Below are 27,051 nucleotides of genomic sequence, written 5' to 3' on the forward strand. Positions count from 1 at the left end.
TCACATCTGATTCAACATTTTAAGATAGAGAAATTCAAGACAGGCCATGCCACACATACCCTTCTCTTATCTTCCATACTGTCCTTGATTATTGAGCTCATTAAAATAAACTACAGGCATATATATTAATAATATAATTAATGGTTCAAAGTCCTCTCTCTGTTCTATATTTATTTCTCTCTCTTATAACCTTGGTGAATTTCCAAGGGACAAGAGAACTCAAGGTCAGCATTAGAGTCAAAACACTTGATATACATATATATATATATATATATATATATATATATATACACACACACACACACACATATATATATATATATATATATTCTTTTACCTTTATTCCCAACTAGTTCTATATTCCTTTTTTTCCTATTCAATTTTCCAAGTATCACATGATTAAAGCTAACATGCCAAAATAATTTTATATATCAAGGAAGATAAATTAGAATACAAAAGGATAGTAAGCAAAACACTTATAATAACAACGAAACTACACAGTTTAACAATCATGATAGCCAGGGAAAATGTGGAAACCAGTGATGTTCTACTTAATACTGAGAGAGAGGAAACCTCTCTGCTTAGTGTTGTAGGGTAGGAGGATTAATCTTTAAAGAGACTATCTCAGATTCAGACTTGCATGAATGATCCATGGTACTCATAATCTTTTTGCTTGTAAGCATTGGAGAGAAAACAGTTTATTCCACATATTTTTCTCTCTCTCAAGGGAGACAACTCCTTAAATCATCTTATTTCCTTCTTTGGGGGAGGAGGAAGGGAGTGACATAATGAACTGTATCCATATAAAACAGCAAACTTAACAGTAAATCTTGTATGTGTTCAAATTGATCCATCATTTGCTCTATCATCATTCCATCCCTCTCCCTTTTCATGGCTTTCCTATTTCCTGAAAAACAGAATTATTGAAATTAGACTAGTTTATAACCTTACAATGGTCTATAAATGTTCAAGTAAAAGGAAGAGTCAATCTTTATTGTTCTTATTTTAGGAAATTCCTGTCTTCCTTTGGGTTACTAGCTTACTCCTAGGGAATGGGATTTCTCAAATGACTTGATTCGGAAAAAGTTTGAGTATGAATTCTTTGGAGAGATGACCTGTGTCCTGAACTTCAGCACTATTGATATTCATACTTTGCCAGATATCTATCTTGGAATGATCTCATCTACCTCCTCACTTTTATTCACATGAGACTGACTGGAGCTGGAGATAGTCATACAACCAAGCCAAATGGATCCTCTACAATTCTATGTTAACTAATCTCAACCAGAGACAAGGAATTCTTTTTAATTTTAATTATTTCTTCTAATTTCCACAACTCTAGTGGTTATTCCAAATCTTATTTTTTCTCCTTAATCTCTCAGTTGTCGTGGTTGAGGACCTTGTACTTAGAAAATAGAAATCATTAATTGTGAGATCTCTCTTCTCCCCCTCCCAAGCTTTAATTCGACATTCTCTCCTTTACTGCAGTTTCTAATGATGAAATAAATAGCCCTTCTCTTTGCAAAAAACCTTGCTCTCATACACCCACTTGTCCCCTTAGTTATCCTCAGATTTGGATGTTTCTCTTTTGACTTTCTCTAACACACTCAAAACTGTTTCATCCTCCAACAATTATGTTGAGATCCTACCATGTCCTTAAACTACCTCTAGTCTCCCTTTCTCAGTCAGTATGTACTGGGAAACAAAAAAAAAATAGTTTCTACTCTTATGTTAACATTATTTAGTTCTATCTAATTTCATTCCTTGCCAACATTAGCTTCCATTGTTATTTCATTTCTTTTAGAAAATTTGTCTTTTCTTCTTTACTTGTAATAACTCTCAACATTTCCCCCTCTAATTTTAATTAAATATGAAAAATTTTAAAAGATCCAAATACTGCTATAAAATACTAAAGAATTTAAAAATGTTGTAGGTATATATTCATGTTATGACTTTGACACCTCTAGAATAACATTTATTGTTTGATGTAACTTGTGACTTATTCCAAGAGTTCCTAAGAAGAATTCAATGGATGTTCATGGTGATAAAGCTAATATTACCCAAACTAATTATCGATCAAGTACTCAAAAATATTAGTAATAAAAAATCTCTTTGAAAGAACAAAAAGTCTAGAATCTGAATGGAAAATTTGTTGGGGAGGAGTAGGTAAAGTCAGGAATAAAGGAGGAATAATACTTCTTGACTTGAAATATTAATATAAAGGAAATATTATTAAAATCATTAAATATTAATTTTAAAAAGTAGATCAGTAGAAAAGACTTAATATATAAAATGTATGAAAATAGGGAAGCACTCCTTATCTGATAAATACTGTTGGAGATACTAGAAAAGAAAGGGATTTGGCAGAAATAAGATTTAGACCAATGTCTTACACTATACAAGAAGTTTAGACTGATATTCAATTGGAAATTTAAAGGACTTATCATAAATTAAAAAAATAAGAAAATATAACCAGATCAGATATCTTAAGTTCCAATTAAAATTTCATCTTCTACTGGAAATTTTCTCTAACACATCTTAATTCCAATGATTTTCCTTTTATAATTCTTTCTTATTTATTCCATGTATGTCTTATTTAGTATTTATTTGGTTGCATTTATAAATTGTAAGCTCCTTGAGTACAGGGAATATCTTTTGCTTCTTTTTATATTCCCAGTACTTAGCAGAGTGCCTGGTACATATTAGTCACTTAATAGACGTTTATCTGTAATATGCTAATTAATATATATTAATGGTTGGAATAAGATGATACTGTGTAACTACTATTTTGCACTAAAATTGTAAATGTTATATCAAAAGACAAATATGATACCATATTGAAGTTCTTTTAATCATATTTATGGTTATTAAAAATAGCTACTTAGTAAAAGGATATGATGAAGTCCAGAAGCCAGGTAGTAAATTTTGAAGTGATTATCTTTGGTACCCTCCTTAATCAAAATATTTGAGAGAAGCACTATAATATGTATTTTTTTCCCTTTTGAATCAGAAAAAAGGAGGAACTCCAAGAACAGGAAAAGAAAGGTATGAAGAGAAACCTTAAAAATAATTAAAGAGTCAACAAAAGAGAAAATATATTATTTTAATTTCATACAATTGAAAAACTTGTGCATCCACAAAATCAAAGTGGCAAGGGTATGCAGGAGAATTTTAAAAGATTTATTGGGGAAGAATTATGCATCAAATATCATTGATAAGTATTTTGACCTCCAAGATTTGTGTAAAACTAACAAAAATAGTTAAGATTAGAACTATTCCCCACTAATAAGTAGGGAATTATCAATTATCAGTAGTTTGTATTCAAAATAATTGCAAGCTCTTGCCAACTATATAGAAAGATATGCAAAAGTGCTAATAACTGGATGGAAATCAAAAGAACTTCATTTCAACTCAAACTTGACAAAATACATGAATATTGAATTCACTGTCAAAAGTAGGCATATTAATATAATGTTGGTAGTTCTGTTAAATGGTATAACCCATTCTGACTCCAGGGCTGCCACTGTGCCACCTAGCTGCCCCGTGTAACCCATTCTGGAAAACAATTTGGAATTATGCTAAGAAAGTGAAGAAAATTCTATAGTTCTTGATCTAGATATGCAATTGTCAGGTATATATGTCAGGGAGAACAATATGAGAGCAAAAATCCATAGACATTACATCTTAGAAGTCTTAAAGTAGTTTTAAGCTTTAATAGTTCAAAACTACATTAGGAATTTTGGGACACCCTTTATACACCAAAATATTTGTGTTAGTAAATTATATATTAGCAAAAACTTCAAAACATTCTAGATGGCATTTAATTGGAGAATCACAAAAAGAATTGTGGTTCATGAATGTAATCATAGGGATCAGATGTGTGGAACCCCCATGATCTGAAAATTCCATGTAAAATGTTTTGGCCCTCCTTTCAGACCAGAGAAGAAGTCTGATTTTTTTTCTTTTTCTTTTATTGAGTTTTTACAGTACCTTATTGTAAAATTTAGTCATGGGTTACATGTAAGTTAATGATAAGAAAAATACTGCATGAAAAAGAACTTTCTTTTATGTCTGCTGGCCTTTGTGTGTCATCTGTGACTTTTGAAAAACTCCCAAATAATTTCCATTTATTTGCTTATGCCAATCCATGATATATTAAAACTGCTATGTGGAAAGTTGTGATGTGGAAGGATAACTGGATTGTGCTTTATACAATGATGAATATGAACATTTCAAGACTTATATGACTTGATACAGCAAAGTATGTAAAACCAGTAAAACAATATGCACCAACTACAGCAAGATAAATGGAATAGCAAATAAAATTGAATGTTATTTAGATACAATGAACAAGTTTTTCATTGAAAAAAGTGACAAAAGTGACACCCTCTTTGCAGAGGTGGAAGACTTTGACATGAAACAGTGCCTGTACTATTAGACTTCATTGATGTCTGTCAATTAGTCAAACAATATTTATTAAATGCTTACTATTTGCCAGATACAGTGATGCTGTGTTAGTTAATTTTATTGAACTTATTATTTTTTCTTTTTAAAAATTTTTTTTACAAGATCTTGTATGCTTGTTAGGTGGATGGTTAAGAATACATTCAGAAATGAAAGCAATGTAAAACAAATGTATAAATAAAATATTGTAACAAAATCATTATTTTTAAAAAAATATTCTTTTCAAAAAAGTTCTGAAATGAACATTTTGAGACTAAATTGAATTATTAAATATGAAAGTAAGCATTATGGTTTATATTTATTTTATACTTTATAATCATCTCTTGCTATGCAAGAGAATAACAAAATCATGAAAATTCATCAACAATGAATTTTTTATTCATACAGATGAGTATATCTGATAGAAAAGTTTTCTTTAATGAAAATGTTATTGTTACTAGCATTTCTCTAAGAAGTAACTTCACATTAAAATTTTTTTCTTTACATTCTTTCAACTTAAACTTCTTATCATTTGAAATTCCTATGAGAAATATACCAAAAAATCAATTTAAAAAATGCCAATCTGATTCAATATGATTCAATTTGATGGCTTTGCTATGAGTGTCATTTTTATGAAATCATTTAATATTGCTTTAAGCATGAAGTTTCAAAATGAGAAACATAAAAGCTATTGCAAACAGTGCTGGTCCTACTCAGGATCAACCAAGATGCTTAAGCATTATATTTTTTCTTTTGATCTAAAATTATATGTATCTTGATGAATCCTGTTAATTAACTGTATTTTATCTGGAGAAAGACTCTTTCTGTGATCATTTAAGAGATTTTTCTTTCTCAGGCTCCACACAATACTCAAAACAAAGACCACGATGTTGAGAAACTAAAACAAATCATAGCACATCAATCTTTCCTGGAGGTGGGAGGGGAAAGGAAAGAAAAAAGTCTGGAGGATGGGAGAGTAAACCAAGTATAAACCACGGGGAAATTTTATTTAAGGGCACTGGAACTCTTGGAAGGGAAGCAATAAAGGCTGAAATAGGGCAAAAGGGGGATACAGAAGGAAAAAAAAATTAGGCCAGGTATTTCTGTTAGTCATTTAAAACATGTATAAATTTTTCTTCTAAACTGCAAAGGACAAATAATGAAGTAAAAATAGTGGGGTATAGTTGGGATTCATAAGCACAGATGGCAAACTGCAACAAAAATCACTAGAAACAAGTCAACATATGTTCTAATTGAAAATAGTCATGCCAAATGGGGTCTCATGCAGACCACTAACCACATCAGATATCATTATGAAGGACTACACTGGTTATGAGATGATTAAATTAACATATAGGGGGGAAGAGTAAATATATTTTAGTTGAATTTCAATGAAATTGAACTGAAATTTAATGAAACAACTTCATCAAAAGAGCTCAAGAAATATGTTCAAAATACTGAGTTTAATCGAATGTTATTTTTTAGCAAGTTAAAGAAGTGGGAAAATGGCATTAAAGAATACTGAATTTTTTACTCCATCAACAAAAAGTAGCATTTCTATATTTTTCAGAAGTTGCCATTAGCCTTCCTTTACAGAATAGGATGATGAGGCTGAGAAATTAAGTCAACAGTTAATGAACAGTCCACAAACATTTATTCATTTATTCGTTTATTTATTTATTTATTAGTTTTTGAATAATATTTCATTATTTTCTCAATTACGTGTAAATGGTTTGAACATTTTTTTTTAACTTTTGAGTTCCAATTTCTCTCCCTCCCTTCCTTCCTGAGACACTAAGAAATTTGATATGGATTATACATAAGTATTCATGCAAAACATGAAGTAGTTACAGATTAATTATATTGTGAGACAAAAAAAAACCTGTCCCCCCTCCATATAAAATAAGGAAAATGAAACATAGTATATACTTCTATCTGAATTCAGATTATATCAGTTCTTTCTCTGGAGGTGGATAGCAATTTTTTTCATCATGAATCAACTGAAATTATCTTGGATAATTGTATTTACACAGAATAACTGGCTGATCATCATATAATGTTGCTGTCATTGTGTACAATGTTCTCTCAGTTCTGCTCATTTCATTTTTATATCAGGTCATGTAAGTCCATATTTTTTCTGAAATCATGCTGTTTGTCATTTCTTAGAGCATAATAGCATTATTCCATTACATTTGCATACCACAGTTTGTTTAGCCATTCCCCAATTGATGGGCATCACCTTAATTTCCAATTCTTTGTCACCACTAAAAGAACTTCTAGAAATACTTTGTTCAAATAGGTCCTTTCTCATTTCCTCTTTGGGATACAGACATAATATAGTGACATCGTTGGATGAAAGAGTATGATGCACAGTTCTCTAGTCATATGGGCAGAGTTACAAATTGCCCTTTGGAATAGATAGGTCAATTCAGTTTCAGACTCAGACTTTTCCTGAGTGACTCTGAGCATGAAATGTAACATTAGTTGCCTCAGCTTCCTTATATATAAAATGAGCTGAAGAAGGAAATGACAAACCACTCCAGTATCTTTTCCAAGAAAACCCCAAATAAGATCATAAAGAGTTGAACATGACAGAGTAACATCGCCACAAAACCCAAAACATTCCAGGCATTGTGTACTGATACAAAGAAAGACAATAAATAGTCCCCTCCTTTAATAAACTTGCAATCTAATGGTGGAGGATAACATAATAGAAGTTAAAAAGGGGGACTGGATGGCACCAGGTACAGGAATATGATGGTGTTCTTCTACAATCAGGTGGGAAATTATGACATGATTGCCTTGGATGTTGTCCTTAAGTAGAAAAGCTATGAGGAACATAGCATCTTTCACCCCCTATAATCTAAGAAACAGATAGTACAAAGATAGAATGAATCTTTCTGTAACTGTGTTATATATACAAAATATTATTTCTATCCTCTATCTCTATCTCTCTCTGTTTTTCTATTCCTTTCTCCTCGCTCTACTTTTTCTCATATCACCATAATTTATGCTTCTAGGACTCACTGTACCTTACTAGGAATTGAATATATAGGATATACAGGATATCTGGGGGATAGGAGGGGGATTATGGGAATTCAAAACATAAATAAAATGATTTTGTGTATATATTCTTAGCATTTGAAATATAATTCAGCAAGTGTCAGGCATGTAATTAACATAGATGAGGAAGAGGTAAATAAAATCTAGCCACATTAAATTAAGACAAGTACCTTCCATTATGCAAGCTGATTCTTTACCAGTTGGGGAATGACTTATTTTTTTATATTTTTGACTCATTTCTGTATATTTGAGAAATGAGGTCTTTATCAGAGCTACTCATTACAAAAAAATTTCCCTAGTTTTCTGCTTTCCTTATAATTTTGTTTGCATTGGTTTTGTTTTTGCAAAAGCTTTTAAATTTTATATAATCAAAACTATGTATTTTACGTTTTGTAATGCTCTCTGTGTCTTGAAAGGTCCTAAATTATTCCTATATCCATAACTCTGACAAATAAACTACCACATGTTCTCCTAATTTGCTTATAGTATCACCCTTTATGTGTAAACCATATACTCATTTTAAAATTAGTTTCTATATGGTGAAATCAAAGTCCATATCTAGTTTCTACCATAATATTTTCCAGTTTTCCCAGCAGTTTTTATCAAATAATGAATTTTTTTTTAAAAAACTTAGACCTTCGGGTTTGTCATATACTAGGTTATTATGGTCCTTTACTGTATTTCAATTTGTACCTAATCTAATCCGTTGATCTACCACTCTTTTCTTAGCCAAAATTCCCTGCTTTAAAATACAATTTGCCATCCCAAAAGACTAATGATAAAGTGTACTGTCTACATTCAGAAAAAAGAATGGATAGTTTGAATACTGGATGAAGCATGCTATTTTTCACTTCCTTTCATTTTCTTCTTTTATTTGAGTGTTGTTTTACAAAATGATTGATATGGAAATGTTTTACATGATTGACCATATATAAACTTTATCTGATAATTTACTTTCTCAGGAACAGGGGAGATTAGGGAGAGAGAGAATTTGGAACTCAAAACTTTTAAAAAATGTTAAATGCTATTTTAACATGTAATTGGGGAAATATATATTTATAAATATGTAAAGAGATATAAATACATAGAAAGTAATGAAAAATCAAAAAAGAACAAAAAGTAAGCTAATTCTATACTTCTTCCTCATCCCTGAGCTGCCTTTTAGCATTGTGAATGATTAGCATTGTGGCTTGTGAATGATAAAATGACTAAGAAAACAAAGGTTCAAATTTCTGAGAATTAAGCAACGAATGTCAATTGCCTAACAAATTGAGAATCAGGCTCCTTCCTTAGTTTAGGATTGGACTATGAACACAGGGTAATAAGATTTTATATTACAAATAATCAATCAAATAAGATCAAGTAATTAAAAGGAAACAATACCTTAGGTCCTCTGATTTCTAAATGATGGAAAGATTAAGGACTTTCCTAATTGGGAGGGGGAGAGCTAACAGGTACAATTACCTGAATTCAGAAAAACTATCTGAAAACAATCAAAAGAACAAGGAAACAGGAAGCTAATTGATCAGTGTAGGGTCAATTTTCAGATAAGACAATGAGTTGCTTGAGGTGTATAATTATGAGAAACTCCTTGTGTCAATTTTTGAATCTGATTGGATTTCTAGTCAACAAAACCTAAGTCCTTCCTTAATGGTAGAAGTTGTTCAGTTTTCCAACCACTCAGGCCTAGGTTCAAACAATGTAACAATGTGATGCCACAATTTCCATAACTGAATAAAATTTTCTCACAAGACAGAAAATGAGTTAATAATTTAATAGAAAGAGAACTGAGCTAGCTCCAGAATTAAGTCTTAAAAATGGAGTCCTTGTGGTTCAATTGATTCCCACTACCACTTGCTGCTCCAATCCCCTCATTTCCCTCAAGTGTGACAAGAAAAGAACTGAAAATGTATTTGATTAGCTCAGAGGCCTTGTGACTCAGTGTGTCTCTTTCTAAAAGAGTCACACTTCTCCAGTGCAGCAAGAGTAGAAGTAATGCTTTGTGATATAGCCATAGGGTGGAACAGCTGAAGATTGCATTGACTGAGAATTCTAACAGCAGTGAGACAAATAAACTACAATAAACACTAGCAACTGTTGCAGTAGAAGTTCAGAGGCAGCATGCAGCAGTGAAAACAGAGAGGTAGGTTTCTCAACCTTGACAGGAGTCAATAGATATTAAAGAGGCTTTGTCAAGGGACTTTTTGAGCTATTACAAGGAATTGTGAGTTGTAGGTTAAGAAACCATGGATATAAACTTGTGTTGGGAATATCATTTAACTTACCTTGTCCTAGGCAATTCTTTTAAGATGATACATTTAAGAAAAAAAAGGTACTAATCAGTACTTGTAAGTTTTTCATTGAAAACAGCAAACACTTGGAAACTGAAGACTTGTTTTACAAAAAAAATAGCTTTTGCACTCTAAGTAAAGGGACACCAGGTATGGCAGGGTGTCACAATCTCACCCCAAGGCATTTAGTCTACTCTAAATACTTTTTATCAGTTTCCATGCTTTCTTTAATTCATTTTTCTCTGTTTAATTCATTTTTTTTACTAAGAATAAACATTTTGAGTAGAGTTAAATAAACTTTATTTTAAAAATCAAAGAAAATTTCTTTGAGCACAGTTTTTTTTTTAGGTTTTTGCAAGGCAAATGGGATTAAGTGTCTTGCCCAAAACCACACAGCTAGGTAATTATTAAGTGTCTGAGACCGGATTTGAACCCAGGTACTCCTGACTTCAAGGCCGGTGCTTTATCCACTACGCCACCTAGACGCCCCTTTGAGCACACTTTTGAAAGAAATAAAATATATGAGATTATTTCTAATTCTTAACTGTTTCTCTAAATAGACACAAATGCAAATGTCTATCTTTATATCTCTATCATTTATCTCTCTTTCTGTCTCTGTCTCTGACTCTGTTTCTCTCTCTCTCTCTCTCTTTCTCTTCACAGACTCTAAATAGAATGTTAACTTTTATAGGACCCTAAATCTTATCTTGACATGCAGTCTCTATGGGCACTTTTCTCTTCCCTGATTTGGGGTTTCAAAAATCTTTTCTCTCCTGACAGATCATACTAATTTTTCTTAAGAGTTCTTTATTCTTCTTCCTTTGTGATCTTATTCAAAAGTTCTCAGTTTCAACATCCATCTAAGCAACCATGAGGAATAGCTTCTAGGAAAGCAAGAAAAGAAAGGGATATACAATCTCATACTGCATCATATCCTCCATCTGGAAAATTCTATGCCTGTATTTATCCATTAAGAAGCCTTTCTTGACTCTTTAGAAGAAAAGTAAAATAACTCTCTCCCCTCTTTCAATTGATATCTATATTTGTAGTAGTCTATTCCTTCTTATCATATAGATTGTTTACTAATTAACAGCTTCTCAGTTACTTTCATTATCAAAAATAGGCTTCATATCTGACCTGTTTTTTTTTTCAGAAAAATTTCTTAAAGTTATAGTATACTTTTTAAGAGAACCAATGGAAAATTAAATAGAAAGCAAATTGGTTTCATCACAAACACCAGGGACAGAGTTCCACATAACATTCTTTTCTTATTCTTAGACCATGCATTGTTAAATACAATCTTGAAACACTCTTCTAAGGAAAAAAGTCAACAGTTTTTGGATGAGAGGTTGCTACATCATTCAACAATCACTCATCTTCAGAATTCATGCATGTCATTTTTGGAAACTAGTGACATTAATTTGCAAAGGAATATAGTAAGATTGAGTCTTTAAAGATCAATTTTGATCATTTCAACTCAATTGAAATTGCTTAAAAAACTCACAAATGTGGAAAAATAGAAAAAGGTTTCAGGACGATGTCACAAAATGGAAACTATTTTTAATATTCCAACAAATAATATCCATAAATGCTTCTGCATTTTGAAAAGCTTAAGTAGTCACAGATGTTTATGAAAAAGAAATGATGGCAATGGGCAAACTCCCCAGAATAGTTCATTTGAATTGAAGTAAAAGGAAAAAGAAAAATAATAATACAAATAATAATACAAAATGTTTACAAATTCAAAGGGAGGAATAAGAGAGTAGACAATTTAATAGAGAAAATGAAGATCAGCAAACAAACTAGAATTTAGCAACAGTTATAATTGGCTATTTTGAAATTGCTTTGGATCACTGTTAAAATCAGATTCAGAAAAAAAAATTAGATTCAGTACAGATTCCTTTTCAGTGAAAAGATTTCTTTTCAGCATAATGCCAATGAATTGAAAGAAACATTTGATAAAAGTGGATTATTAGCATAATCAGTAGTCAAAAATGGTAAACTGTACCAAGTACTTCAGTATTATTGGTAAATAAAATCTGTTTGCTGGCTTTAATAAATTTATATCTTGTAAAATTTATAAATAAATATTCTAATTGAGGCAATGAAATGGCAAGATAGAGATTTTTTCTTCTGAAGAAAAATCAGAAATATTTGCTAATTTGTAATTTGTTTATGCAGACATTGTCTAGGTGAAACAAAACCAATTTTGGGGAAAAATGTAAAATAGGTAATTCCATTTTTCTGTACTTCCAAATTCCCTTTTTCCTGAGTTTCTACTCTCAGTTTTGGCCCTGTCCTTGTTGCTAAGGAAATTCTGCGGTGGTCTATGCTCTTATTTTTTTCTACTATTACTTTCCCCTTATCTGTTGGAAATAAAATGAGTATAGAAGAGAAGGCTGTTAAACTCATTTTTACTGATGTATAAACAACCAGTAATTCCCTTTTTCATCAGTATAATATATATATGCATATATATATATGTATATATATACATATATATCCAAGATAAAGGAGCAACAGCAGGAAGTAGTATTGAAAAGAAAACCTAGAAGTCATATATGTATGTATGTATGTATGTATGTTTATGTGTGTGTGGTTCTAAAAACCAAAATCAATTGCATGAAATATTAATTAAAAATTTCCTTCTGACACCATGTGTTAAATCAGGGAAAACTATTTAGGCTTTACTGTAAGGGTTCTTTGGTCCTATGATGATGTTTTATATTACATGCTCAAAGAAGACCCTGACATTAGGGAGGTGGTGTCATGACAAGGAAGCGAATTTGATTTAAGTGAGAGAGTGCTGTGCTAAGTCACCAACTTCACTTTCTCCTCTGGAGCCATTTGGATTCAGTGATCAGATAAGAATAAGGACAATTGGAGATGACCCTGGATGTGAGTAATCAGGATAAAATTTATTTATCCTATGATAAGCAAACCTCAGATAAGGTTCAGGCATTTGCAGAACACCAAATAGTGCTGGATAAATTTGAATTGATGTTGAAGAACTAACTCCAAGCTAGCACCAATAAGAGTCTGTAGCATTCTAAACCCTATGAAAATGCATAAACTTCTGCCCCCAAGAAATCTTTCTTTCAAGGTGCATCTAGTGCTCCTAATTTTAATCCATAGTTATGTGAATTACTCTGTGACTTTCTCCCTCTTTGCTCCTTTTCCCATACTATCTATTTTGTTCCACCATCCCATTCTCATTCCTATGCCATCTACTTCTATATTCTCTAGCCCCTCTTTCGCTGCTTGTCTCGTTACTTTTTGTACTGTCCTCCCCTGCCCCATCTATGCTCTGTTTTACCCACTACCATCATGGTCTTTCCCAGGGAGAACTCAAGTAATTAAGCATGTCTGTCTCTACTTCACAATCCCTTAAGTTAACAATTCAGGCATTATCAAACTACTAGAAGAAAATATATTTCCAAATGGCAGATACCTTTTCTGATTAATTTCTTTATTTTTCACAGCAACTATCACATAACTAGACACTCAAAGTGAATTTGTTAAGTGAAGTTTGGCTCTGATTGAAGGGAAGAGTGGGAAGCTGAGATCCATTCTAGCATCAAGATTCCATTGGTGAGTGCCGAGTTAACAATTTGTAAGAGAGGGGACAACACCATTATGAGAGCTCCAAAGAAAGAATAGAGATTACAAGGGTGCCAGCAATGGCAGCAACTCATTCACATTTCTTTGATCTTCACTGAAGCAGGAAATGTTGGGGCTTTCATGTTCACTTCTTATTTGAGTTATTAGTGACCCTAAATCATTTATCCTCATAATTTTAGTAGAAGTCATCTTGCTACCACTCTCAAAGAAAGTTCTTGATTGGTGAATCCCTAAAATGGAGACTGGCTGAGAACTGAAAATGTTTACCTCTCTCCATCTTTGCCTCACCTCTCATGGAGGGCAGGGCATTCTGCTCTACCAATAGGAAAAAAGTCTTATGTCAATGATCTTTGGGGTAGAGATGTTAACAAATTTAGTTTCCAAAGTCTCCATGTAGGATAAGAGTTAATAGGATAAACATGGTGTAACTACTGCTACTTCATCCAACCAACAAGATTTATTAACTATCTACAATATGTCAGACATTGTTAGTCACTGGGTATTCAAAAAATAAGTCCCTGATATCAAGAAGCATATATTTTTAGAGGGATAGATGAGGAGGTATTGTATTTCAAGCTTGGGTTATAGTTTGTATAGAAGAACCAAATGACATTATGAGAAATAGCAAGGACAGATTGTATTACAAAATGCATAGAGAGGAATAAAGTATAATAGTCCTGGAAATGTAGGTTTCAACCAAATGATAATTGGCTTAAAATGCTCCTCAAAGGAGTCTGTAATTGATGTTAAAGGTAATAGGAAGCCTCTAGATTTTATTACGAAGCAGAGAGATATGTTCAGATTTGTGCTTTAAGAAAATCTCTCTGAAGTGAGTAAAGGCTGGATGAGAGAGAGGAGACATGGAAGTCATTAGGTATATTGCCATGTTTCAGTTAATGAGGGAAAGCAGTAGGGTGGTGGGTATATGAATGGAGAGAAAGAAGTATGTGTGAGATATTGTGAAGGAAGAAAATGTAAGTTGACAACCAGATGTGAGGTGAGAGAAATGAGCATTGAGGATAATTTTAAAGTTGTAGATCTTAGTAACCAGAAAGATATTGATATTCTTGACATAAATAGAGAAGCTTGGGGAAGGATATATTAAGGTGAATGGAGTGGAAGATAATGAAGTATATTTTATTTATGCTAAATTTGATATATCTATGGAACATCCAGTTTGAAAGGGCCAACAGGCAGTTGGTAATGGAATCTGGATCTCATTAGAGAGATTAGGGTTTAACCACATTGAATATTTGGATGGTGAATCCAATGCCATCCACAACTTTTCAGTGATTTATATTTTTGCTGCATTTGAAGATATGAATCATTCCTTTACTTAAAATTTAAAAAAATAAAAGTTCTCTCTTACTGGGATTATGGGATAGAGACTAGAGCTGAGATTTTATTAATATAGAGAACTTTTGAGAAAGCTTCATAATCCCTTCTAACAATAAACTTCAAATCCCTTCTAACAATAAAAAGTTGTTACCTATTTTGACAAGGTTACCCTTTTAGAATATTGCCTGGAGCACTGAGAGGTTAAGTAACTTGTCCAGGGTTACAGAGTCAGTTTATGTCTAAGGCAGGAACTTGAACCTGTATCTTCTTGACCTCGTTCTTATTTAATATTTAGTTTAATAATCAAAGATTCTTCAATATAATTTTGGATGAAAAGCACTAAATATTCATGATATCTTTCTCTCAAAGATGGCAGAGATTGAATATATGATTTAATTGATAAAGAGAATTCTACCAATGTAGGTCAGATATCTTCTGTGACTTATTTATGTATTTTCTTATTTGCAAGGCAATAGGGTTAAGTGGTTTTCCCAAGGCTACACGGCTAAGTAATTATTAAGTGTCTGAGGTCGGATTTGAACTCAGTTACTCCTGACTCCAGGGCCGGTGCTCTATCCACTGTGCCACCTAGCTGCCCCTACCGTGACTTATTCTTAGAGAATATTTTAGAGAAGAATTTAAGTGACTTCATCAGGGCCACAAATCATATAACAGGTCTTCCTGATTTCCAGGTCAGCTCTCTCTGCTCTGCCACAGTGTTATTCTCTTTTAATAAGAATTGACAGGATAGCAAGGTTTTATTTTGTCTTCCATTAGAAGACAATGTATGTTTTTATTAATGTGCTTGAGATAAGTATAGATAAGTTGAGCTTCTTTTGCAGAGTGATTTAGTGGGAAAACAATTCTTCATACTTAAGCTATTTACCAATGCAATATTAAACAAATGTGCTTTTATGATCCATGACTTGTTTTGTAGGAAAAAGCGGAAAATTGTTTTAAATTCAAGAGTATCTCAAAGCAGAGTTGCTCTGGAAAAGGTTTTAAAAATAGACTTATTCTGGGGGGACGGCTAGGTGGCACAGTGGATAGAGCACCGGCCCTGGAGTCAGGAGTAACTGAGTTCAAATCCGACCTCAGACACTTAATAATTACCTAGCCATGTGGCTTTGGGCAAGCCACTTAACCCCATTGCCTTGCAAAAACTAAAAAAAAAAAAAAATAGACTTATTCTACTATATTTGATTTATTTTTCTTTTAAGAAATATAGGGAATGAAATATATTACTTCTTGTATATTTGAATTCAAAGACATTCTCCTGCAAAGCTTACCTGAATATTTTAGGATTTTTTTGCTTGCAAATGTTCTTAAAAAAAGACTCATCAGAAAACAGAATATGATGTAAAAAAAAGGTGCTTGAACATTGATTAAATTGAATTATCTAACTGTAATGCAGAATGTAACTTCATCTTCTGGACTTTGTGCAATAAAATACAATGAAGATTTTTGTATAAAGTCAGGTACTATATAAAATCTACCTATATCTATCTATCTATCTATCTATCTATCTATCTATCTATCTATCTATCTAATCAAATACCTCCCTATAAGCTAATGGTCAACTGGGCAATTTCGGTTAGATATGGCACAATTTAATGACCAAAGTGAGCCTAGCATTATATTTAAACTTTGTTTTAACTATTCTAGGTTACTGAGCCGAATATTCTTTTTTTTAAACCACTTGGACCATTTGAGTTTTCTGTATTAAGAAAGTCTAATTCATTGTCCTCTCTCTATTCTTATATGTCACATTCTACTAGCTCACTTTTAATTGATGGGCTTATAATTTACAGTTGAAGCAAGTCATAGGTTTTTGATTTTCCCTAGAAGCCAATCTATTGTTTTCTTTATTATTATCTGTTCTTGAAAATTTTATTGAAACAAATGAAGGAAATTGGGACTAGTCAATAAATTGGGAAGTCACAGAAGGTGTGATATATTGAAAATACTGTCAGATACATATTGATAATAACACAGAAAGTCAGTAAAGTCCCGATGTCTCTGTGACAATTGCTGCAATTCATAAGCAAGATCACAAAGTTATAATTACTTATTTTAGTTAGGTTTTTATAAATTAGTGAGTACTTTAACATATGTTTTAGTCATTCTTATTTTCAACAGCTCCATGATGTAGCAATACATTATTAAACCAATTTTATCAATGAAGGAATTGAGTTTGAGAGAGATTAACTGATCTCTTCATGGTCATGAATTATCGAGAAGCTGAGATTCAGAGTGAGGCTTTAGGATCATAGATATTAAAGAGGGCAACAATCTTGAAAGTTATTTAAGGTAACTTTTATTTTAGTTGGGGAGTGAGATTCAGAGAACCTAAATTACTGATCTGAAGTAGAAAGACATTAAACAGCAGAGGTAGGTTTTGATTTGAAGTTCTTGGACTCTAACCCTTGGTCAACCATAAATCTTCTGATTCCAAAACCTGTGCTCTTCATGTTGCACCACAGCTGCCTCTGACAATCATGTATGTCCTATTAGGTCAATTCTTACACTAATCCCTCTAAATATTTTCTTACTTTGTTCAAATATTCCTAAGGTATTTTGACTGGCTCTTTCCTTTGCCCCCAATTACTTTCTTTTGTTGTTGTTCATTAGTTTTCAGTTGTACCTAATACTTCATGACACAATTTGGGGTTCTCTTGGCAAGATGGCTGGAGTAGTTTGCCATTTCCTTCTCTAGTTTATTTTACAAATAAAGAAACTAAGGCAAATAGGGTTAAGTGAATAATCAGTAAATCTTTGAATAAATCTCTGAGACTAGATTTGAACTCAGGGCTTTATGACTCCATGTCCAGCTCTCTATTCACTATGACACCATGCTACCCAGCTAGCTTTATATTTATTTATATATAGAATAAATTTCTTTTGTAGAAATTTATAGAATTTATATTCTTGTACTTCATTTTTGTCTTTCTGCAAAGACAAAAATATCATCTTAAACAGAGATAACTCTTAAATGATTGATGGATTGAGTTGAATTGAATAAAAAGTAAAGCTTTTCTGTGAAGCTAACTGAACATATGACCTTATGAGGGAATACTGGGGGTTAAGTTCATAGGCGGGGTGTCAGTAATGTCTACTTTTCCTTTCTCCCACCAGTGTATCCCTGAAAATTTTTTTTCTCTTGCCAATTATTTAACTCTTCCCTTCTGGAGAAATAGCTTTCCCTTCAAAACAGGCACAAGTCATTGTGAATACATGATTTAGTGTTTATCTAACCACTTAAATACATTGTCATGATTGCTTCCATATAGTTAGAATTTGGTGAATATATTCTCTCTGCCTATGGAAGTTTTAAGAAGTAGATACCTTTTATAGTATATGAGATGTTGCAGAGGTAAAATCAACAGACCTTGGCAAATGATTGGATGGAGGGGAGGCGGAAAGGTGAGATATAGTGAAGAGTCTAGGAAGAGTTCTATATTGTGCTCCTGAGAGACTGGGAAGATGGTGTTGATTTATATAGTAATAGGAAAGTAGGTATGGAGAGAGTTTGGTGGGAAAGATATTGCCTTCTTATACAGATATATTTAGTTTAAGAAAACTATCGGATATCCAGTTGGATATCTCCAGAGAAATTAGGGCAAGACAGGAAGATTTGTCATCATCATAGAGTTGGCAATTAAATCCTTGAAAAATGATGAGATAACCAAGTTTAAAAGTGAATAAGGGAGAAGAGAATACAGAATAGAACTCTGAGGGAAACAGATGATTACAGGGAATGATTTGATTAGAAAGGATGAGAATCCAACAAAACAGATTGTGAAATGAGTCAAATAGGTAGGAGAACTAGAAGAGTGATTACCACCTTCTCCTTGGTAGTTCATTTTTAGAGGTCAACAGTATCAAAGGCTCCTCTTATCAAAGAGAATGAGGATTGAGAAAAGATCTTTGAATTTAGCAACTAAAAAATCACTGGTAACTTTTCAGGGAACAGTTTTGGTGGAATGATATTGGAAGTTTGATTGAAAGAAAGAATAAATGGAAGCATCTAATATAGATTTTCTTCTTGAGAAGTATAGCTACAAAGAATAGAGCTATAGGACAATAGTTAGTGGGGATATAAGGATCAAATAATGATTTTTTTCAGGGTGGAGGCATGATGGATGTTTGTAGGAAAATGCAATGAAAGATTAAAAAAATTATATGGCAGGGATGACAGAGAGGACAATTGTGTGGCAGGAGATGTTGTGGAATGAAATTGTTTATATAGGCTGAGGGATCAGCTTTGGTAAGGTAAACCTCTTCATCATTTGACACAGAGTTGAAGGAGGAGATAGTAGTTGAAGGTATATGAATGATAGATGAAGAAGGGGGAAGAAGTGACTCAGGGCAAGAATTTGGAAGTGGCAAGTAAATATTCCTTTGGAATGGGAAGCAAGTAATATTCCAATTCCCTTACCTTGGTAAGTGAGCCAAAGAGGATGAGTGAAAAGGAAATCAGTACCGAAATGAATAACCAGATAGACTGAGTCAATAGGGAGAATCTATATTCCCATAATAATCAATAGACTGGAGGAATGGGAAAAGGAAAACTGAAGGATGGCAGAAAATGTGTTGCTATAGCACAAAGCTATATTGCATATATATTTCAGAGGGCATAGTGGAAGAACTGGATTGTGTTTGAAACTTTGTGGTGGGAGATTTGAGAAAGATCAGAATTAAAAATAATTAAATGAAGACGGAGGGGGAATGAGGTTTGGAAGATTAACTGCAGGGTTTCAGAATCACTGGAATGTGAAAAGTATGATTAAATATGAGTGAAGGGCACACTTTTCTTACTCCAAAAGTCTGGAGATTAGACTGGAGGCAAATGCAACCTGAACTGATAGGGATATGGTCACATGTTTGGATAGTTAGATGGGAAGTCTAAAGAATTAAGATTTAAGCAGGGAAAGATCATAGGATATGAATGTCAAATCTGAACAGCAAAAGAATGAAGCTCTTTTCCTACCACCCTAATGCAGTTTCTCAAAAATCTCATACCCAAACTATTACTATAGATTTTACTGATGGGTTTGCCTGACCTCCCCTCTACAATGCCTTCTTCTTTAAGCCATCAAAGTGTTGTTCCCAAAGTACTGGTCTAGGTGTATCTCTTCCTTACTCAATAAAATCCAGGTTTTCCATATTGTGTACAGAATAAGATATGAAATACTTTGGCATTCTAAGCCCTTTATAACCCACCATCCTCTTACATTTTCAGTCTTCTTATATCTTACTCCTTTCTATATACTTTTAGATCTAATATTCCACAAACAAGAAACTCCATTACTTGATTCAGAGCATTTTTTTCTGACTTCTTCATACCTGGTATCCTCTCCCAACTTAATGCCCTCTATTAATTTCCCTGACTTCTTTTAAGTTCCAACTGAAATCTCATTATTTATAGGGAGATTTTTCAAATTCTCTTTAATTTCTAGCACCTTCCTCTTGTATTTCTTACTTATCTAACATATAGGATGATTTGTACATATTTGTGTGCATGTTAGGTCCTCTATTAGATTGCAAGCTTCATGAAGATAGGAATTCTCTTTTGCCTTTTTTTTGTATCCTCAGCACTTGGTACAATTAGGTGCTTAATAAATGAAGATATATAGAAATATATTTTATATATCTATATCTATTTAGATATAGTAGATGGCACAGTGGAAAGATTTCTGGTGTCAGAAAGACCTGAATTCAAATTCAAGCCTAGACTTACTAGTTCTATTACCTTGGATAAGTCACTTAACCTCTGTCTTTTTCAGTTTCCTCAACTGTCAACTGGATAGATAAATATAATCATTTCCCAGAGATTTTGTTAGGATAAAATAGAATTTATAAAGAGCTTTTCTAACATTAAAGAACTCCATAAATGATAACTTTGATTATTATTAAACATGTACACATGCACAAAGGAATTCATATATAAAATATATAATTCAAAATTTACTTAAGTTTTCAAATTTTAACTAAATATAAAGTTTGTTATATAAATAAGTCAACTTCCCAACTCCCACTTGATGCTTTTTTTTAATGATCCACCCATTACTTTATTTTCTATAGATATAAACACCAACAAAACAAAAACAACCAAGTTTGGTAAAGAGAAAACCCACTTCCTCCTATTCTTTCCAACATAGAACCTGGAACATAGAGAGTTCTTTTTTTTTTTAAATTTTACAGTTTTTCCCCCAATCTCACTTCCCTCCCCCCCACCCCCTCAGAAGGCATTGTTTTCATGCCATACATTGATCAAAATTGAATGTGCTGAGAGAAAAAATCATACCCTTAAGAAAAAAATAAAAAGAAGAGAGAAAATTTCTGTAATAGAAGAGATAGAAAATTTCCATAATACATAAGATAACTTTTTTTAAAAATTAAAGGTGATGGTTTTTAGTCTTTGTTTAAACTCCACAATTTTTTCTTTGGCTACAGATGGTATTCTCCTTTTCAGATACCCTAAAATTGTTCCTGACTATTGCACTGATGAACTGAGCAAGTTAAGGTTGTTCATAACCCCCATGTTGCTGCTATGGTGTACAGTGTTCTTCTGTTTCTGCTCATCTTGCTCAACATCAGTTCATACAAGTCTTTCCAAGCTTCTCTGAATTCTCATCCCTCCTGGTTTCTAATAGAACAATAGTGTTCCATAACATACATATACCACAATTTGTTCAGCCATTCCCCACACTTGATGCTTCTTAAAGAAGCACATGTTTATTGCTTCATATTCAATTATCTTTGTAGGGAAGTATATTATAATATTAACTGGTTAAAAATAGGTTTTAGTGTTTTTATTACTTAGATATTATTTCTTAAAAAAACTCTTTCTCTTTCATTTTAAATAAGGTTATAGTGGGGGCCTATTAACTTTTTTGTTCTTTTTTCAGTCTATTCTCTGTTTCTTTCACTAGATTTAAATCCTATATGACAGAAGCAGAAAAATACAAACAAAAACAAAGCCCAAAACACTTTCTACTACCTATTTTCCATAAACAAAAACACAGAATATATTTCTGAGTAGAAAGCTAGTTCATGCAAATGATCTTATGGAAGAGTTGAAACTGAAAAAAATATATACTTGATTAATAGTCAGCTTTCCAGGTATTTCATTTCTTTATCTTTACTTTTTAAAAGAACCCAACTTGCTAAAATAAATAATAGGTTCAAGTGAAGTCAGTGATGTCTCATTATTGTTGTTTAATGATTTTAGTTGTGTTTGATTCTTTATGATCCATTTGGGTTTTGGGATTCTATTTTGGGTTTTTCTTTGCAAAAACAACTGGAGTAGTTGTCATTTTCTTCTCCAGCTCATTTCGCAGATTATGAATTGATGGAAGTAGATTTAAGTAACTTGCCCAGAGTCAAACAGTGTTGGAGGCTAGATTTGAACCCAGGAAGATGTGTTTTTATACTGTGTATTATAGCTGTCTTTTATTTCATTTTACTAAAAACCAACAATTTGAAGAAAATAATTGGAAAGATAAAACATCTTTTGCCAAATTACCTCAAAGAAATGAAGAAAGACCATATCCTTTGTAAAACCATCACAACTTCATCTTTCCACATTGCATGCAAATATTCAAAATTTCTTTTAATTCTGATAATTAAAAAAAGTTGAGTTGTTTTTTCAAATACTTTAATTAGGAACTATGTTAACAATGAGCTTATACAGAATATCTCTGTATCTATAGTATTATACATCTATGATCACAATAGGATACGAGCAAAATGCTCATTTTGTAAAAGTTTGTTCTTATTTCAAAGTTTTATTTGTATGGGTCAACTGTTGCACAATTTCTCTTTGTAAGCTTTACATTAGAAAAATAGAATTGCCAGAGAGTCTTGAAACTTTAATTTGTGCATCTGATAAATCTAAAATAGTCAAAATTGGGTGAACTTTTAAATCAGTGAAATATTTTCTTAGTATGTAAAGTCTTTATGCAATTTCAATTGAGTAATAAATGTATAAGCTTCATGTTAAACAAACATATTATGTTTCATTTAAGGACACTAAATTAGTGCTGTTAATCCAATACTTTACAATTCGAAGATTATTTTAATATATGGAAAGGAAATGTGGAAAAACGAACAAACCAAAAACTAATTTTATTGGTAAGCAAAGTAGACAATTCAATTAAATGTCAAATGAACTTGCAAATTAAAAACAAAAGGTAAATTGTATTTGATTATTAAAAGATAGAAATTATTTCTAGCAAATATTGACAACAAACATTTGCAAATGTGATACTGGGCTAACATACTGAATGATTGTGTGTGTGTGTGTGTGTGTGTGTGTGTGTGTGTCTGTGTCTGTGTCTGTGTCTGTGTGTCTGTGTGGTCCTTAGAGAAACTGAACTGATTTGAATGATATGCAATTTAATGAGGTCAACCTTAAATTTTAACTTTGGCATTTAAAAAAATAAAACCAGTAGATGTTAAAATAGACATTTCTAAATAGTAATTCTGCTTAAAATAGAAGTTTTAGTAAGTTTTATGAGATTCTGATGCAGAAAAAGTTGATACTTCTATATGATGCCATGCCAAAACCACATTTTATGTCTTGTGTTTAACTCTGTGCTCTACATTTAAGAAAAGACAATACATTGGAAAGCTACACAACAAGGTAACCAGAATGATGTACGGCTTTCAGTTTTTGTCTTTGAGTAGTGGTGTCAGGAACTGGGACTACTTATCTTCAAAGAAAGTTCATGGTGGGGTAGGAAAAGATTCATATAACAGCAATGGCTATCTGCAAGTATTTGAAAGACTGTCTCTGAGAGGGGAAATATGGCTTGTTATGATTGGCTCTAGATAGTAGGCCTAAGTTGCAAAACCTCAGTTTTAGAGTAACAGAGCTAGCCATTTATGATATTGTCTTGAGAGGCCATGAGTTTTTCTTCATTGGAAGTTTTCAGTAATAGATTGGATGACTGCTTTTTTCATATTCTATGGAAGTTATTGTTACTCAATTACAGATTGACTTATAAGATCAGTGGGATATCTTCAAATTCTAAATATTTTGCTTTTTCTGTAATAAAAAATAAAAAGTTTTGATTCTGATTTTTGTGTAATTTTATGATGATATGATCAAAAAGAAGAACAATATATTACTCACTGTTTCCCCCTCACTCTTTGTGGCTTAGAATTTAATTTAGACTGAAAGAACTCCTTGAAGATTATGTCATCTCTTCATAGTGACTTTTTGCCTGGCAAACAGCACATCATTTTGAATTGCATGATTGTGTGCCAATATTGGCCTATTTGAAGTTGTCATTTTCTAAAAGCGTCTGGCATTCTTCCATTGTCTCATAAAATGCCTGTGTATGTCCTTGACTTTCATTTGTTTCTATTTTTGGGGGATTGTGCCCTCGCTAGCTCTGAACTTAGGATTTGGACAAAATTGCGATGGTCTCAGGATAGCTTTCATCCTCTTCTTACTATCAACTGACTTCTGATGAAAAATATACCCTAAAAAGATCTAAATATACTCCTAAATCTCTTGCCTGTTTTGCCAGATACATGTAATTTAATTATTGATAGAGTACAAAATAATGACTTCAGTTTAAATTTTATGGAGTTCTGACAATGTACTAGGATTAGATGTTTTTGTTTGGGAATGAGTTGGCTAGAAAAATTATCATAGAAATCACATTGTATAAATAAAGAAACTAAGAAAGAGAGGAAAATAACATGTTCAAGGCCACCCAGTGGAAAAGCCAAGACTTCAATCAGGTTCCACAACCACATTCCCCACTCCCCCCAACATTTATTTATTGATTGATTGATTCTTTCATTATCTGTTTATTTATTTATTTATTTGTTCACCCATTTATTTATTTATTTATTCATTTATTTATGTTAAGCTATCTATTCAACTAGGATAAACATATTTTCTAAATATGCTCATGTAGTCACTTTAATAGTATATGTATATGTATCTACAACGTTTTTATGAGTAAATTGAAATATGACCTCATTATTTTTAAGTTTATATTATTTTTTTGAATTTTTTTATTTATTTAAGGCAATGGTGTTAAGAGACTTGCCCAGGGTCACACAGCTAGGCAATTATTAAGTGTCTGAGGCTGAATTTGAACTCTGGTCCTCCTGACTCCAGGGCCATGCTCTAACCATTATGGCACCTAACTGTCCCAAGTTTATATTATTTTTTTAAAATGAAAGTATATGAAAGTTTAAAAATGAGCTAAAAGTGGGATATATTTTGTGTGAAATGGGTAAAGCTTTATATTCAAAGGCTTAATAAACTTTTAGAAAGTAGAAAAAATCTATCTAATTTGCTATTTTTATATAAGGCAGTACTTTGATTTGACAACATCAAACAAAAACTGGCTTTTTCAGTGTTATAACTCAATAAACTTTACGATATCAAAACTAACCAATGTCAAAATACACCCATAACCGAACTCAAATAACCTTATGCTTGGGAAGAAAGACTTTCTTGTTAAATGGAATTTGGTATTAGAAAGAAATGGGTAAAAATCCTACATGTATTGGAAAAGTATTTTGCAATTTTCTTTAAACTGAAATTTTATTAAAAAAAAGATCTTTGAAACAAGTTCAACTCAATAAATTATTTCAGTATAATATTTTCATATGTGATAGTTTGCTTACCATATTATAAAACATTCTTAGTAGATTACCACCCCAAAACTCATGGTGAATTTAACAAATTCTGTAGTATTCTAGGTCAAAACTACATTTCAACTTTATTACTTTTATAATTGTCCTGTATGCTTGAGAAGATTGTAAGAAAAATAAAAATATGATCAAATAATTCAATATTGAACAAACTTTTTTTAAGCTTTTCCTAAAAACTCATGAAGTATGAAGAAACCTTTTCTAGGAAATCTGTGTTGCATAAACTGTGTTTTAAGTAATTAAGGATGATAATACTTGCCAATTCATACTTCTTGATGTTACATCTCTGAAGTTCTATTTTCTTTGTAATCTATTATTCAGGAAGACAGCTTTTGACTCTTGTCTTGCTTTGCTACTTTAAACACTTTCCAAAATCCACATAAGAACTTCTCTCTTCCCTTCTACCTCTCCAACCCCCTACCTACTCACCCTTCTCAAGGTCAAATTATACTCCAGACATCCCAGAAACTTATTTCTTTTGTCATCTTTTTATTTACTGTGCAAAATTAGACACCAACAGTACTTTTTTTCTGAATATTCACATTCCTGAAATGTTTAAACTCTTGGAAAGTAAACTTAATTATTTTTTTTCTGGTAGCAAAAACAAATTCAAAAATTCAGGAATGAATAAATATATTCATAGTCTTTGTGGTGTTTAAAATGTGATTATCTAAGGTTGTTCAAGTTTCTCCTGAATCACTGAACCTCAGAGATCACAGACTCTCAGAGTTAGTCTAACATGAGCACTTTACATAACCATTCTTAAATCGACATTTAACCTGCAAATAAAAGAATAAGGACCTTATTGTCTCCTGGGACAGCCAGCCCATTCCCTTTTTGAAGTAGTTGAATTATTGTGAGTATTATCTTTGTACACATCATAAATATGTATCTCTACACATTTCATTCATTTTTTTCTAATTTTGCCCTCTAGGTAAAATTTGCTATTTAGTTAAATACAAGTAAAGTCTTTTTGACTCCCATTGGAATTTTCTTAACAGACATTAGAAAGCTTTGCCATTTCATTTTATATATGAGGAAACTGAGACAGAGTTAAGTGACTTGTTCAGTGACATAGTTTGTAGGGGTCTGTAGCATATTTGAACTCAGTTTTTTCTGACTCCAGACCCAGAGCTCTTTCTATTACTTGTTCTCCAGATGAACTAGAAATAACAAGCTTCTTTTTGATGTGAGAACCCTTGATATATTTGAAGAGAGATAACTCATCTCACCGCATTTTGTCTTCTTCATGCTAAATATCTAATTCTTTAAATTGTTCGTTTTATGAAATGGTTGTCTCAAGCCTTTCTAGTGACTTTTTGAGCTTTTTCATTAATGTTTTTCCTAAATTGGGATACTCAAAACAGAACACAGTTCCAGTTCTGTTTTTTTCCTCCATGCTATATTTTTTCCTTTATATTATTCTCTTTCCTTTTGTCTTATTCCTCCTCATCAAAATTTTACTACCTTTCCCCTCTGACTTTTCTATTAAAATTTTAGCTTTCAGTTTATTTTCACTTATACCTTCACCTTCCCTTTTATCAGTCTCTTCTTCCCTTATCTTTCTCTTTCCCAGTCCCCCCCCCCCTTCCCTGTAGATTGTTAGATTTTT

General features: G+C 32.2%; 1 protein-coding gene across 3 annotated transcripts in view; it reads left to right on the plus strand.

The window, feature by feature from the left end:
- Nucleotides 1–27,051, plus strand: part of CCDC102B (coiled-coil domain containing 102B) — an 836,813-nt gene that overhangs the window by 39,577 nt on the left and 770,185 nt on the right. For 2 of the 3 annotated variants that reach the window (XM_074208366.1, XM_074208367.1), the window contains one exon: nt 13,280–13,388. The exons of the other annotated variant lie outside the window; for it this stretch is intronic. The gene's annotated coding sequence lies outside the window, so the exon portion shown is untranslated. The remainder of the gene's footprint in view (nt 1–13,279; nt 13,389–27,051) is intronic. 3 annotated transcript variants of the gene reach the window in all.

The sequence above is a fragment of the Macrotis lagotis genome, chromosome X, assembly GCF_037893015.1.
Source record: "Macrotis lagotis isolate mMagLag1 chromosome X, bilby.v1.9.chrom.fasta, whole genome shotgun sequence".
NCBI classification, from domain to species: domain Eukaryota; kingdom Metazoa; phylum Chordata; class Mammalia; order Peramelemorphia; family Peramelidae; genus Macrotis; species Macrotis lagotis.